This window comes from Sminthopsis crassicaudata, chromosome 5 (genome assembly GCF_048593235.1).
Source record: "Sminthopsis crassicaudata isolate SCR6 chromosome 5, ASM4859323v1, whole genome shotgun sequence".
In the NCBI taxonomy this organism is placed as follows: domain Eukaryota; kingdom Metazoa; phylum Chordata; class Mammalia; order Dasyuromorphia; family Dasyuridae; genus Sminthopsis; species Sminthopsis crassicaudata.
In genome coordinates, this window is record NC_133621.1 from 144,989,042 (window position 1) to 145,004,418 (window position 15,377).

Sequence of the window (15,377 nt, forward strand, 5' to 3'; positions counted from 1 at the left end):
AACAACAACTCTAGGAATTAGATTTGTTTGTAATAAAAATGTAGTATCAGGATATTAAGACTTGATTTAAGTATTCTCAAAATAAATCCTAAAATTTGGCATTTTAGGAGTTCTTGGTGATAAATGCCTTTCACTTCAGAGTTAATGTTTCCTTTCCCTACCTATATAAACTTCCTTTCATTATTCTCTATTTTCTTCAGAAATCTAGACAATAAACATGCTGTTAGAGGGTCATCAAATGCACAGATCCCTGAATGTTCTAACTATTCTGTATAGGCACCTACAGTTCTACCTAGCTGTTAGGCAATCTGTGGTCATTGAACTAGTATCTGTCCTTTGGCTACCATCACTGAAATATAATATTCCATGAAAAGCTCAGTTTCATTGGAAGTAAGAGTTCAATTGCAAATTATTGCTAGTTTCCCTATCTCTTACAAATTATAAAATGGTTATGTTAATTTTCAAACAACCCATATTAAGTGGTAAAGATAGGTGGATGTTAGGGAGCTTAAAACTGTACATTAATCTACATTCAGTTAAATAAATCAATCAAGCTGTCAGGCTTCAATAAATCAGCTTTATATTACTGTAATTTCTACTCTGCTCATTATAACCTTCAGAATTATGTTCTATCTGCAGTCACTTCTAACCCAGATGTCTCTTTTTTAGGAAAACATTCTTCTGAACTTATACCTCCCACAGCAGTGACTTAAGAACAATTAAGTTTCAGGGTTAATTCTGAATATGTCTACTTAAAAGACCACTAGTTCTTTTTTTATTTTGAGAAGAATGAATTGTAGTAAGTTCTGATGTGACTGATTTATCCTGATTTGTTCTGTTACTCTAATTTTGCTGTCATCTGAAACTGTTAATTCTCTCTTTCCTCTCATCATTCATTAAATATTCATGAAATAAGTGTGCAAAAGCACAATGTAGACATTTGGGAAATGGTACAATGTTTAGATAGGACACAGACCTGTCCTTATAGACCTTACATTCTAGCAGGACAATAAGACATAGACATAGCTAACTGTGATATATAGTATTAAATATAAGTATTTTGATGCCAGTATTTCCTTTAGGTCATGCTAGGTTGAACAGAATATTATTTCCCTTAACACAATAATACCACTTCATTTTCACTAGTTTTTAATCCTAATATCTTTTTTTTAAATCAGATCTGTTATTTCATTGTTGCTGCACAAGGAATTACCCTTTATCAAAATGGATCAACATTTATTTTACACTTTAAATTCTCAAGTAGGAGCTTAGAGAACTGACTTTCCCAGAAATATAAATCAGTATGTAACTAAGATAGGATTTCATGACACTGAAATCAGCTTTTTACTACCTAATGGAAGCATTGTTGTATCTGAAAAAAGTGCATAATATTTTTTCATATTTTTATAAACATCTTTTACATTTACCTTAAGTGTGTCTTTTCCCCGTTTTTATAAAGGAAGAAACTGAAGCACAAAGCAAATATGATATTCACTGAAGGTCATATCAATCAAGGGTAGGACCCAGGAATCTTACATGCAGTACCAATCACTGTTCCCAAGATCACCTATCAAATCAAATGAACAAATATCAATTTTTGAAATGTGTCTGAAACAAGAAAAATTAGCTTGGGTAGTGGAAAAGGTCACAAAAACTAAGAAATCTCCAGCTTTTGGCTTTCTATATAGCAGGAGAAAATAAATGATCATTGCCAACCTGCATGATATATTAAAAACAACAATCACTGCCTCAAATGCATAGTTAGCCAAGGAGATGCTTTAAAATGGCACAATATGCAGCCAGAAATTGCAAGCTTTAATAAACACACAATTAAATAATCCTACTAAGTATCAACATGGTCATATGGCATCCAGCCTGCAGAACCATCTGGTTAAAGAAACATTCAGAGAATCACCAACCTCAAAACCTAGATTCTACTTCATCAATCACCAAACCCACATAATTTATTTCCTACATAAGGGAAAGCCAAATCAATGAAAGAAGCCATCATTAAGAGTTTCCTATGTGTCAGGTATTGTGTTAAATGATGAGGATGTAATGAAAGGGAAAAACAGTTCCTTAAGGAGCTCTTAGTCTAATAGTTAGCAAACAATTATATATTAACATGTGTGTGTGTCTCAAAAAAGGGGGGATTTTCCACCAATTTGGGTGGGAAATTTCCACCAATCCAAGGAGGGATTTTCCCTGAAACTTAAAAGGAAGCCAGGTAAGCAGGGAAGTGGAGTTGAGGAAAAAGAATACTGTAATAAGGATGGAAATTGGGAGGAGGTGGAGGACCAGTGAAAATGCCCAGAGTTGGGAGATGGAATATATTGTGAGAGAACCGTCAATAGTTTGTGGAGAAGAGTAGACAGCTTTAAAAGTCATTGTCACTGATTTAAAGTTGAATGGGGCCTTAAAGAAAACCAGACTTGCATAGGATTGTGGATTTATAAATAGAAGGAACATCAGAAACTAATCAATTTAAACCCCTCCAATTCTTATAGATGAAGAAAAAAATTCTATGAGTAGCCTAAAGTTATGCAAGAAGCGTAATTTGAACCTTTCAGTGTTATTTCCTCTAAGTAATAGGATATCTTATGTATTACCTCCTTCAGATCCAATCTAAAAAAATTCAATAACAAACTTTTGTTAGCACTCAGAAAATTGTAAGCCATTGTGAAAGACCTTTGGATTCCAAGATGAAAAATGATCCTCCAAGGCATTATAATGGGCTTTATCCCCCTTCTTACATTTGTACATGTAAATATGAAACATGGAAGGAGGAAAGGGAATCTCCAGATAAAATGCTCTAGGAAAATCGATGGCCATATTTAGCCATATTTCTTTTCCTTTTCTTAATTGAGAAATCCAACAATTCTTGTCTCATTAGATGATTTTAATATTCACAAATATAGTCAAAAGAAATAAACACAGTCTAGAATGAATTCCCCTTAAGAGAATCAGAGTTAACCATTCATCCAGCTGGGGTTATTAAGAAGTGGGAATTGACGAATTTGGAAGAGAGCAAAAGGCTTAGCGGAATTTGTATGCCATTAAATGTTTCTATACCCATATAAAGATATATAGATATTATTATTGATTACCCAATTTGTTTCTGTCCACTTTTATCATCAAGAACTGATATTATCTTCTAATTGCTTAGTTAATTATGACATGATAATCATCTTGAGAAAGCTATCTACAATGCCTTCATTTACTTCCATTCCTCTCACTCTCTTCATAATTTCCTATAACTTACATTTTGTTTCCATCATTAGATTCTGAGCTCCTTGAGATTAGGGATTGCCTTTTTCCTTTCTTTGTTGCCTCAGTGCTTAGCAGAGTGCCTGGCATATAGTTGGCACCTAATAAATGTTTTCTGACTGGCAAAACATATCTAAGGTGATATTAAAATTAATTCTATTTTTTCTTTTGAGGCTGTGTAGCCCAACTCTTGATAATATCTGACAAAAAGTTTTACTTTTAACTTTAATGGAGAAAATGTTTTTAAAATTTTACTGTTAGGGAGAATCATTATATGGCTTTTTAAAAAATCTTAAAAAAAGAAAGCATGGAAAATAAGCTAGAATAATGTACAAAAATAAAACAATAATGAAAGATTTAGTTTTTTTTTTCTATTTTTAAGTGTTGACTCAGTTTATGGTCTAGAACCATAACACCAACAAAACTTAACACACCCCAATGACTATAACTTGTTTTAGTTAAACAAAAAATAATGTCCCACAGTAAGAATGTCTTTAAAATTTGCATTGTCTTTAAATGATACTCACTGAATTGATCACTTTTCGGTAGATTCCTTTTTCTCTTTGCCTTTTTTTTAACAGCCAAGTACTTAGCAATTATTATTCTCTCAGCAGTCAATGCTACTCAGACATTAGGAAAAGTCTGAAAATACAGAATAGTACTGAGAAGGTGGATAGTTGATAAGGAGACAGTATTTGGGAATCTGGCTTACTTTGTAACTTATTTCATCTTTATAGTCTTTATTATTCTAATTTTCGATATGATCATATGAAGAGACAAATATATTTCAAAGTAAAAACAGTTGTGTCACTCTTCTTCCTGGCATATACAATTGAGAATGTAGACACGCCCATGTTTTAGGTTACTAATTAAAAGAATCCATTTTAAAATTAATTTTTAAATCAAAACCTACACTCTAGAATCAAAGTGAAAACAATCTGCTAAAGAACTCACTATGTAAAACAAAGGCAGAAAGAAAGGCATGTTTTGACAGAAATTCAATAAGAAATAAACTATCTTTAGGTAAATCTTCAAGATGGAGAGTAGTGGAGAAGAAGAAATTCAACCACCTAAAGAAGGATTCATTGATTCGGTACACTTTTATAATCTGATAAACCTAAGAAATGTGGTAGTATAAAATTTATGAGTGTCTGGGGAGAAAGGAAGAAATTTTCAAGCTAGAATTAAAGAAGGTAAACTCTGAAAGCAAATAAAGTTAAAAGGAAAACATGACAATAAAATTATAGCAAGCATTTTATCTTGTTTTTGTTAACATATTTGGGTTTTAAGGTGATACATTACCTGAATTGAAATGGTATTAGGTCAAAAATATGGGAGTTAAAAGTTTTAAAAAGAATTTATAAATATGAGATGCAGAAATATACTGATAAAAATACATCAATAAATAATGTCTACCTTTAATTTTTTATTTAAAGCATACATTTGTGTATTATTTACATATATACATAAAGTATTCAAGACAGTATGATTATAAATGTCAGAAATTAGGTATCTTAGATTAAAACTACAATACATGATTTATAAGGTCGAGTCTAAAAAAGTTATCATCCACAAATCTATTTGTAATGGGAGTTATAGATATTAAGAAGATCCACATTCATGGGCAGCTAGATGGCATAATAGATAGAGTGCCAGCCCTGAAGTCAGGAGGACTTGAGTTCAAATTTGGTTGTGTGATCCCAGGCAAGTCACTTAATCTCGATTGCCTAGGGAAAAAAAAAGATCCACATCCTTACATTAATCTGAATATATTACAGTACTCTACAATTTAATTGATTCTTTCCCTTAGACTTTCTATAGATATGAATGTGCCCATTGTAACTTTCCTTTTCTATTCTAATTCTAGCAAGATTGTTTTATTAACCATCTGAATCCTGTCTTCCTCTCAGAAAGGAAACTAACCCATCTGGAGTATGATACCCCTTTATAGTTCAATAACATAATACAATGAAACCAATTCAAAAACTTGTTCTTCAGAGAATAAACACAAAATAAACCTATAAAGATCTGATTTTCTTGACTCACCATATAATCCTTTAAGTAATTTCTCTGAATTTTTTAATGTGAAGAAAAAAGTTATTCCCACCATGGTTTTGGTATAAAGAACCTAGTGATACATTTATATCTAAATAGTGTTTAGGTATACTCTGGCTAGATAGTTACATGGAGAGGGAGGACTCAAAGGAGAGAATGAATAGGCACTGTATTAAGCACTTTATAAATATTATCTCAATTGATCCTCACCAGTCTGCAAGGTAGGTGCTGCTATTAGCCCCATTTTTGTTGTTTTAATCGTCATTCAGTTATTTTACTCAGACCTTTATGACCCCGTTGAAATTTCTTTGATAAAAATACTGGAGGAAGTTGACAATTCCTCTTCCAGCTCATTTTTATGGATGAGGAAACTGAGACAAAAAGAGTTAATTGACAAATAGGATTACACAAGTAGTAAATATTTGAGGCTGGATTTGAATTTTAGTCTGATTCTAGGCCCAGCATTCTGTTCACTGTGCCACATAGCTGGCTCAATGATAAAACATCACAAAGATGAAACTAGGGGTGCAGTGGTATGTCCTACTGTTCTGATGTTTGCTCTTTTTTAAGCATAAAGATCAGAAGACATTCAAAAAGAGTTTTCTCTCCTTCATAGCTAAAGAAAGGGTCTTGTTGCATGTTATTGAAATATGGGGAAAATCAGGAAGAATATATTACTTATATTACTATATAAGAGACATTAAAGTTTTCTGTAAAACTGACTATAATTTACTCTAAAACTTTCGGATTTAGTATAATGATTTTGGGCAGCTAGGTGGCACAGTGATTAAAGTACTGAATCTGGAATCTGGAACTCTTATTTTTCAGAGTTCAAATCTGACCTCAGACATTTACTAGATGTGTGAGCCCAGGCAAGTCATTTAATGCTGTTTGCCCCAGTTCCTCTCTGTAAAATGATCTGAAGTAGGAAAGGGCAAACCACTCCATTATCTTTGCTAAGAAAACCCAATGGGGTTATGAAGAATCAGATATGATTGAAATGAATGAACAACAAATAATATTTTTACAAAAAGATGACTTTTATAATAGATTATATTTGCATATTTTTTAGGTTTGTAAACACTTTTCTAACAACAACTCTGTGATAGAGCATTGATGTTTCTCTTTAATAGAGAAGGAAAACTCAGAATCACAGAGATTAAGTTCCTTGTTCTGTTCACACATCTGGGCAGTATTAGATATAGCATGTGAAACCAGATCTCCTGACTTTTATCTGGGTGCTCTCTATACTATGCTACATTGCCTTTTACATATTTTCTCATTTGGTAAAGAAATTCTGGCTAATAATGCCAAATGCAACATGGCCTAGGTGAGTCTTCAGAGCAGACACTGTATAATGTTGACTGACTAACTAAATAATGGATGAAATGGGATAGATACGATTTAAAGTTTGATTTTATTATGTTGTTTGATTGGACTGGGGATGGTAGACAGGCAGGACCAACTTTTCAGTGCATGAACACCAAAATTATCTCAGCAGAAATACACATGGGGTGGGACAAAATGATTAACACTTCACAACATCAGTAAAGCAACAATCAAAATTGGCACTGGCCTCGTGGTTATTGACTTCATTATATTAGGTAAATCTTCAAGATGGAGAGTAGTGAAGAAGAAGAAATTCAACCACCTAAAGAAGGATTCATTGATTCGGTACACTTTTAAAAAGCACAGTGACGGGAAAAACAATTTTACTATCACTTCAGCAGAAAGGGAACAGAGGCATCATAAGTTGATGGTTTGGGTAGCAACAGAGTCAATTGGGAGGTACTTCTATAATTGGGGAAATTTGAGCAATTTTGCTGACAAATGGGAAACAAGTTCATAAAGAGGGAGAGACTGAAGGTGTATGAAAGATCCAGGATGATTGATGGGATAAGAACGAGGATTCTTAAATAGTTCTGCCTCTAACTCTGCTATGTAAAATGTTTTTTTTTTTTTTTTTTTTTTAAGGAGGATGATTGATATAGGGATTATTGGAAGAATTAGTGTTAACAAGAAGGACCCTCTCTTCCTGTAAGATAAGATAGGAGACAAAGAAAAAAATCAGACACACAGAGGTTTAGAGTTGTGAAGGCAGAAGCCTCTTTAAAATTAACTATAAAGGTCTCCAAGAAGCTGAATTTCTCAGATTTGCGGAGAATGGCAACAATTTTTTTAAGTTGGAAGCTGTGATTTGTATTTAATGCAGGAAATGCTTTTTTTAGGTTTTTAACCTATGTTAAAGAAAAAAATGAATTAATTCAACTCCCAAAGGAATTATTGCAGCAAAAAATATTTCCTATATAACAATTCCTCATAAAGTATCTTAATATATGACTTTAATACAAGTTTAACCTGTTTGCTTTTATATATGTTATACTCTCTCAGTAGAGTATAAACTCGTTGAGGGTAGCCTTTGGGAATAGTTTTCCTTTTTATCTCTATATCCCAAGAGAATAGGAATTTGATAAATGTTTACTAAACTGAACATATGTCAATAGAAAAGATCCTTCTAGTTCATCTAGTCCAAGAGATCAAATCAGAAAGTTTTTTGAAGCACTTAATATATGCCAGGAACTGTGCTAAATGCTACTCTTAAAGAGCTTACATCCATTTATTTTGTGCATGAGAAGGTAATACATAAAAGAAAGCTGAGGGGCTGAATATTGGAGAGGGAGAAGGTACCATTATGGTGGGGCAGTGAAGCAAATCTGAAGAGTCGGGAGTGGAACCCAGCGAAAAACAAAAATATGTCCAACTTGGGTACTTTCCTTACTTAAAAAGGAGGTTCTGAGAGGAAGTAACCAACCAGACATCCCCCTTGGTGATGTCACTGGTCCACAACAACCAAGACTACTACCAATTCCAGTGGAAGAAGTTCAGAGATAGAGTGAAGTTCCAGAGTGCAAAAAAATTGCTTTAGCATGATAAAGTCTGGAGAATCAGGAATATGGCTCAAAGAGGAATGAATCATTTTATATTTGAGGAAATCAAGCTCAAGTAAGGCTAAGTGACCTGTACAATAAGATCCAACATATAATAGGTAGCAGAGGCAGCATTTGAACCTAGGTCCTTTGACTCCAAGTTAAGTACATTTTCATTGTACCTTATTTCCGGCATTTCAAATTTCTTAGTTACTTTGTTGACTGACTTCTGAAGTAACTAATAAGATTCTATAGTTCATATCTCCTGAAGCAAAGCAGTGGCTGATGGCAGAAGCATGTAATTAATTAGACAGTGGCAAACACACAAGAATTATGAAAAGTATAATTAATGTGTAATTTAGAGCATTTCTTTCACACATATGTTTTCTTCAATAGAGGAAAATTTGGCATTTTTGTGAAACATGTTATTAAGTTAAATATGTTATGTATTCATTTAAAAAGTTTTAGATAGACAACAGAGAAGTGGCAGTCATTTAAGCTGCTGTTATTCAAGGGCTGAATGAAGTAATGATGGTTAAAGTGCAGTTTAGAAAACAAATGACCAGGGTAAAATGTTACTATTCCAGACCTGATGCATTATGACATTGAAGCATTATCTGATTTACTGGAATATCACTTTCCATCAATTTTAATTACATTTGTTTTTAGACTGGTAGATGATGTTATAATCTTATACTTTGTTATTCTGATGAAAATCGTGAGGTTTTGCTGATATCTTGATTCTAGACTCTCACCACCAGCAAGAACTAATGCATGAGTTGTTTTTAGTTGTAATTGCCTGAATTGAACAATCCAAGCTATCTTGCCTATGACCCTCTGCATAATATGTTAAATACTCCAAGGATGAGATGATTTAAAATTGAAATAGGATATAGAACCTCTGATCCCCCATGGACCATTGGTCTGCTTATAATCCAAATCCTCATCAAAAGCTATCTCTCTACAGCAAAAAGCTTACCAGTCAGATAACTGTTGAGGAGGTCAGGCTGAATTCATGAAAAGTCTATTCATGAAACAGAAATGCAGCTTTGATATTATTAAAGTACACATAGCAATTCCAACTAAATGTCAGCAATAAGGTTATATATACAGACACTCTAAGACCACTTTAATGATAAGATTTACTTGTAACAAACAATATCTTTTTATACAATTAGCCTGTTAGAATTATTTCAGTTTTATTTACTTAAGAAGATCAAACAAGTCCCCACAGCCTCTTTTGCCAATTAATTTGCTTAACAAATCCTTTCTAAATAAATAATGTAAAAGTCCATTCTGGAATGAATGCTCTCAAATAAAAATTATATCTTGAAATTACAATGTATTACTACTATGTATATTCTTTGTATTTACTTATTTTCAGGTATATGTTCTAAATCTCTGTTTAAGAGTACATCATGATCCACTGGATTTGACAGGTATGTTAAAATCATTTCTTGATTTGTGTGACAGGAAACACAGCAGAGTAGACAGATGACCTCAAAGGCAAGATGATCTGATTTCAAGTCTCTTTCTCTCTCTCTCTCTCTCTCTCTCTGTATATGTGTGTGTGTGTGTGTGTGTGTATATATATATATATATATATATATATATATATATATATATATATATATATATATATATATACACATATATATATGTGTGTGTGTATATATATATATCTGCATATATATGTATGTATGCTGGATTTGTAACCTTTGGGTAAATCATTTAACTCCCCAGTATTCTAGACAGCTCTAATATTATCAGATACAAAAAAAGGTGTCAATCTGCATTGGTACAGGGAGTTTCTTCATCTAGAAGTTCCCTATACCAATGAATTCAAAGGTCCAGTGCCTATTTCCTTTTTCCTATTCCTTACCTTGTTGAAGTGTATTGGAATACACACACACACACACACACACACACACACACACACACACACATATATATATATATTTTAGTACAGTATAGTTCAACAACTTTAAAAAATATATATATATATATATATATATATATATGTGGTTTATATGAACTACTCTTCAGAACTGGGGTCAGTTTTGCAAAATCTGCTTAAAAGTAGGAATTTACAATTCTTTATGCTTCCCATGGTCCTCAGCACAGGTCCTGTAAATACTAGGCCTTCAGTAGGGAAATTCAGAGGAAAAGTTGCTCTTGGCATCATATCTAATTCCTACATATTTGTTCTACCAAATTCTAAATTTTATCCTTTTCATAAATATTAAATAAAGCAGAAATATCACATGCAAATTGACCTAAAATATAATCCTTTTATTTTCTTCTAAAATAATAATAAAAACAAAATCCTCAACAAAGCTTAGAAAAATCTTATGCCTAATGACAAACTATGGAAGACACTATTTCAAAAAAACAGATAAGAGTCTAATGTTATATTATATCAGTTACATAAACACATACCCTGATCACGTACTATTTAACTACAATTTTGATGTTGTAAGCAACAGTAGGCAGGCAGTTTTATTAGAATTGCCCAAATGACATAGAAACTTTGCAAACATTGTTTTCCATGTTCACACTGTATTTGAAGATTATTCAGATGACAAAGAGATATTAGAGAATTAACAATAAATGAACTGAAAAGTAAACACACATACAACTTTTGTTATACTATCTAGATCTAATGAAAGCTGGTATAGACTCTACAATCTATCACCACAAAAATTCATTCTTGTCCTCAAGAAAGGGAAATTCACCCCGCAATGTAAATATAAATATATTATGTATCTGCATAGGAATAGGCAAAATAATCAGGTACCTAAGGATTTCATGGCAATTCTCAGAGGTAAGATAAGAGCTTCCATTTTCAATTAAGACGACATTGATCTGTACTTTGTTATTATTCATTGAGAATTTACTTCTTTTTCTTTCTCCTAACTTACTTCTGCCATTATCTATAGAATAGTATCTTCTTTTATATTGTTATAATAACATATTTTTGCGAGGTTTGGGCTGTTTTTTTTTTTTGGCTCTGCTCTTATCACTCTATATCAGTTCATATAGATCTTTCAAACTTCTTTTATTATTATTATTAATCACATGCATTACTTTTTTATAGCAGAGTAATATTCCATTACTTCCATGTACCACAATAGCCTTTTCTTAATTGATGCCCTCTCCCTGTTTCCAATTCTTATTTATCACAAAAAGTGCTATTCTAAATATTCCAGAGTATATGAAAACTTTTTTTTTCCTCATTAGTGGCTACTTTGGAGATATAAGTCCAGTAATGTAGTCTCTTTTTCAAAGGATATGAATACTTTAGTCACTTTGTTTACATAATTTCAAAATGCTTCCCTAAGTGGTTATACTATTTCAAAGCTCCACCAACAATGTATTAGCATATTTATCTTCCCACAATACCTCCAACATTGACTGTTGCTATCTTTTTTTTGGTCATTTTTGCCAAATTTCAGGATAAAGTAAAACTTCAGAGTTGTTTAGATTTATATTTTCTTTAATTATTAGTGATTTATATGGTTGTGGATATTTGGCAGTTCTTTTTTAAGAGCTATTTGTTCATATCCTTTGACTATGGGGGAATGGATCTTATATCTTAGATAGCAAAACCTTCTCAGAGAAATCTGATATAAGATTCCCCCCCCCATTTATTATGTCCCTTCTTGTTCTAGATGCAATAATGTTGAAGAAGCTTTTCAATTTCAAGTAATTAATTACTTATTTTATCTTTTGTAATTGCTTCTTCCTCTTATTTGATAAATACCCCTCTAACCTATGAGCTATGAGAGATATGTTTCTCTTATAATTTTTATATAATTTTAATATTAGTCATATTATATTAGAATTATTACTGTATTAGAATATATTGTGAAGTTTGATATAGTTATTTAAGCATAATTTGTGCCACACTGCTTTCCAATTTTTCCAAAAGTTTATAATTGAAAAGTTAGTTTTTTCCCTAGATAACTTATGTTTAATATCCTGTAGGGGCTTCTTTTTCTGAAACCACTGAAGACACCTTCCTCTCACTTATAGCCCTTGATTAGACCCTGATATATCACTCTTCTTTTCTATCTTCCTTTCCCTAACCCTCTTTCATATACCCACCCATCCTGTAATGCAGTCCCACAAAAGAAATATTTCCCTGAAAGTAGAATATTGCCAGATTCTGTGCATAATTCCCTCTGTCCACATCTTCATTGTTGCATTTCCCAGATTTCCATCTTTACCCATCTCCTTCTTCAGATTTAGAGGGAAATCTCTTATTGTTTTTCAATTGTTACTGTTATTGTGGTTGACTGAATGTATTGTCTCCTGCTTTTCTGTTGTTTGTATTGTTCAAGGTGCAATTAATAACTTCATTTTTTCCTAAAATATTTCAAACTCTTTTTTATTATTATAATTGAACATGCATCTTTTTTTCTTGTATAGTTAGGCTCAGGTTTGCTGGATAGGTCACCCTAGGCTATATCCTGAGGTCTCTTACTCCATAGAACATGTTATTCTGTTCCTTCTTCTTTTTCTAGTGGGTAATAATAGTATTTGAATGTCCTTTCCTTTGAATTTGTAGATCTTTCTCCTGATGGCTTATAAAACTAGTAATCTTTAAATTGAATTATTACATTTTCTTGGAGTTTACAGCTTTGAGGTTTTTTTCTGGAAGCAATTTGAATTCTTTCAATTGAAATCTCATTTTTTTTAATTTCTGAAGTTTTAGGCAATTTTCTTTTATTGTTTCCTTCATTAGGATATTAAGAGTTTTTTGTCCTGTCATATTCTCGTGGGAGATATTTCATCCTTAAACTGTCTCTCGATTTTATGTCTTTGAGATCTATATGTTTTGCTTGTACAGTAATCATCTTTTAATGTTTTGTTTTTTGTTTCTCTTTTTCTAGATTGTTTCCTTTTTCATTTTCTTTTTGTATTCCCTATTATTCACATCGCACATCTGAATTTTTCTATTTTACTAATTTTTTTGGTTGCTGCTACTATTGCTGCTGTTGTTATTGAATTGTTCAATCATGTCAACTTTTTGTGACCCCACATGAGGATTTCTTGGCAAAGATACTGGAGTGGTTTTGTCAACCAGAGTCTTAAGGCAACAAGAATTTAAATGATTTGCCCAGAGTCATACTGCTACAGAAATGTATGAGGCCACATTTGAATTCAGGTCTTTCTGACCCTAGGCCTAATGCTTTATCCATCGAGCCACCTAGCTGTCTTTATTTTTGTTGCATAAGATATAAATTCTGCTCTCAAAATTCTCATTTCTTTTTTTAAGCCATTCATGAATATCATTTTGTGATTTCATTTCATGTTCTCCTCTAATTCAAAAGGGATCTCTATCTCATCAAGTTTTAGATCATTTTCCTTCATTTTGCACAGTGATTCTGGAGGCCCTATTTCCTATTTTTGTTATTGTTTTTCCTTTGAATATGTGAGTGTCTCTCTGTGTGTATCTGTGTGTGTGTGTGAGTGTGTTTATGTTCAAGGTCTCCAAGATTTCTTCTTCCTTTAATCTCTGATACTTTTGGTCTTTTTCTCCTCTTATTTTTGATTATTTTTGACTCTCACTGGAGGCTAGATTTCAGTTTCTCAATTCCTGACACATTGGGAAATCCACAAATAAGTATCTTTAGTGTCTGCCCCAATCAACTTCCAAAAGTTTGACCATCCAAATGGTCAAAATTTGCTCCAGACACGTGTTGTGCTCTTTTTCAGGCTTGGTGAAACACTGCACAGCTGTTCACAGACAAAATATCCTACCTAGTGATGTACCCTTCTCTGTGTCCCTTTGTTCTTTGGCCCTTTGCTGAAAAGGACTACTGACACCAGCAGTTCAAAGCAGCCAGTAGTTCAGAGTTTTACAACACTGATACTTCTGGATTATAGACTCTCACAGTCTTTTGCTCTCAAGGTCTGTGACCAAGTTTGTTGTAGAGACTGAAGGAAACTTCCACAGCCTGGAGCTGTCACATCTTCAGCAACAGAAAGTGAGGTAAATCACAATGTAGGGGCAGACGTCAACATAAGCCTGGGTTATATCCTTGGGTTTGCCAATATGACCTTGAAGTTAGTACTAAAAGGTGGGGGGAAAATGTTAGGTGAACTCAGGATCAGTTCTTGGATAGAAGTTTCTTTTATTAACTTATTTTTCATTCTTAATGTCCTAGACCACAGAAACAACTAAAGTTGCTTTATCTTTGGCACAATTTCTGTTTTGGGAAGGAATAAAACTTTATGGGGCTCAGAAATATTATCTAGTCTGCCATTTTGTAGCTCCTGTGACCTGGAAATTCAAAATGTTTATTTCTACATAGATTAATTTTTATTTTCCAAAGTCTTTTCCTAACCTTTTCTGAGAGAAAGCTTCTTTTTTCTTTTTTGGATTCATGTTCTCATTGGGACGAACATTTCCTTTTCTGACAGAGAGTGCACAATTTTCTCCATCCATTCTATCCAATTCTTTCCATATTTTTTCTACATCCTTGAATGTGTATCTCTCTAATTGATTTGAGGCCCTCTCTTGATCTCTTAATATTTCCTAAATATTAGAGGATTCATGCTGCAATCTGTCATCTTTCACTCTTTTATTCTACAATTTAATGACAGCAGGGTAAAATCGAAGGGAAAAAATGTACCCAAACTGTTCAAAATATAAAATTTAATGGTATTTCATGACAATTGTCAACTATATGTTAATTCCCTAACTTAAGACAACAAAAAAGGAAATTATAAGCCAATCTCACTTATGAATTAAAATACAAAGATCTCTTAACCAATAGAATATTACTCTTCTTTGTAATGTCCTAAGACCATTATTCACTTTTATCAGGGAGATTTATCCTCCTAATATAAGATTGGTAGAATATAATTAAATCATATTAATCATATTAATAAGAAAATTGTAAGAATTATATCCTTATCTCAATAGATAGTATAAATACATTTTATAAAACTCAAAGCCTATTTTTATTAACATATATAAGATTTCTAGCTATTATCATTTGGTCCCCCTTAATGTTAGTGCTTTTCCTTTTGTAGCTTATCTCTAATTTATCTTGCATATATCATGTTATTATGTATTATTTTTGCATATTATCTTCTCTATTAGATTGAATTTTTTAA

The 15,377-nt window shown here is 32.5% G+C and overlaps 1 protein-coding gene across 1 annotated transcript in view; it reads right to left on the minus strand.

Moving 5' to 3' along the window:
* Positions 1-15,377, minus strand: part of LHFPL3 (LHFPL tetraspan subfamily member 3) — a 715,308-nt gene that overhangs the window by 586,883 nt on the left and 113,048 nt on the right.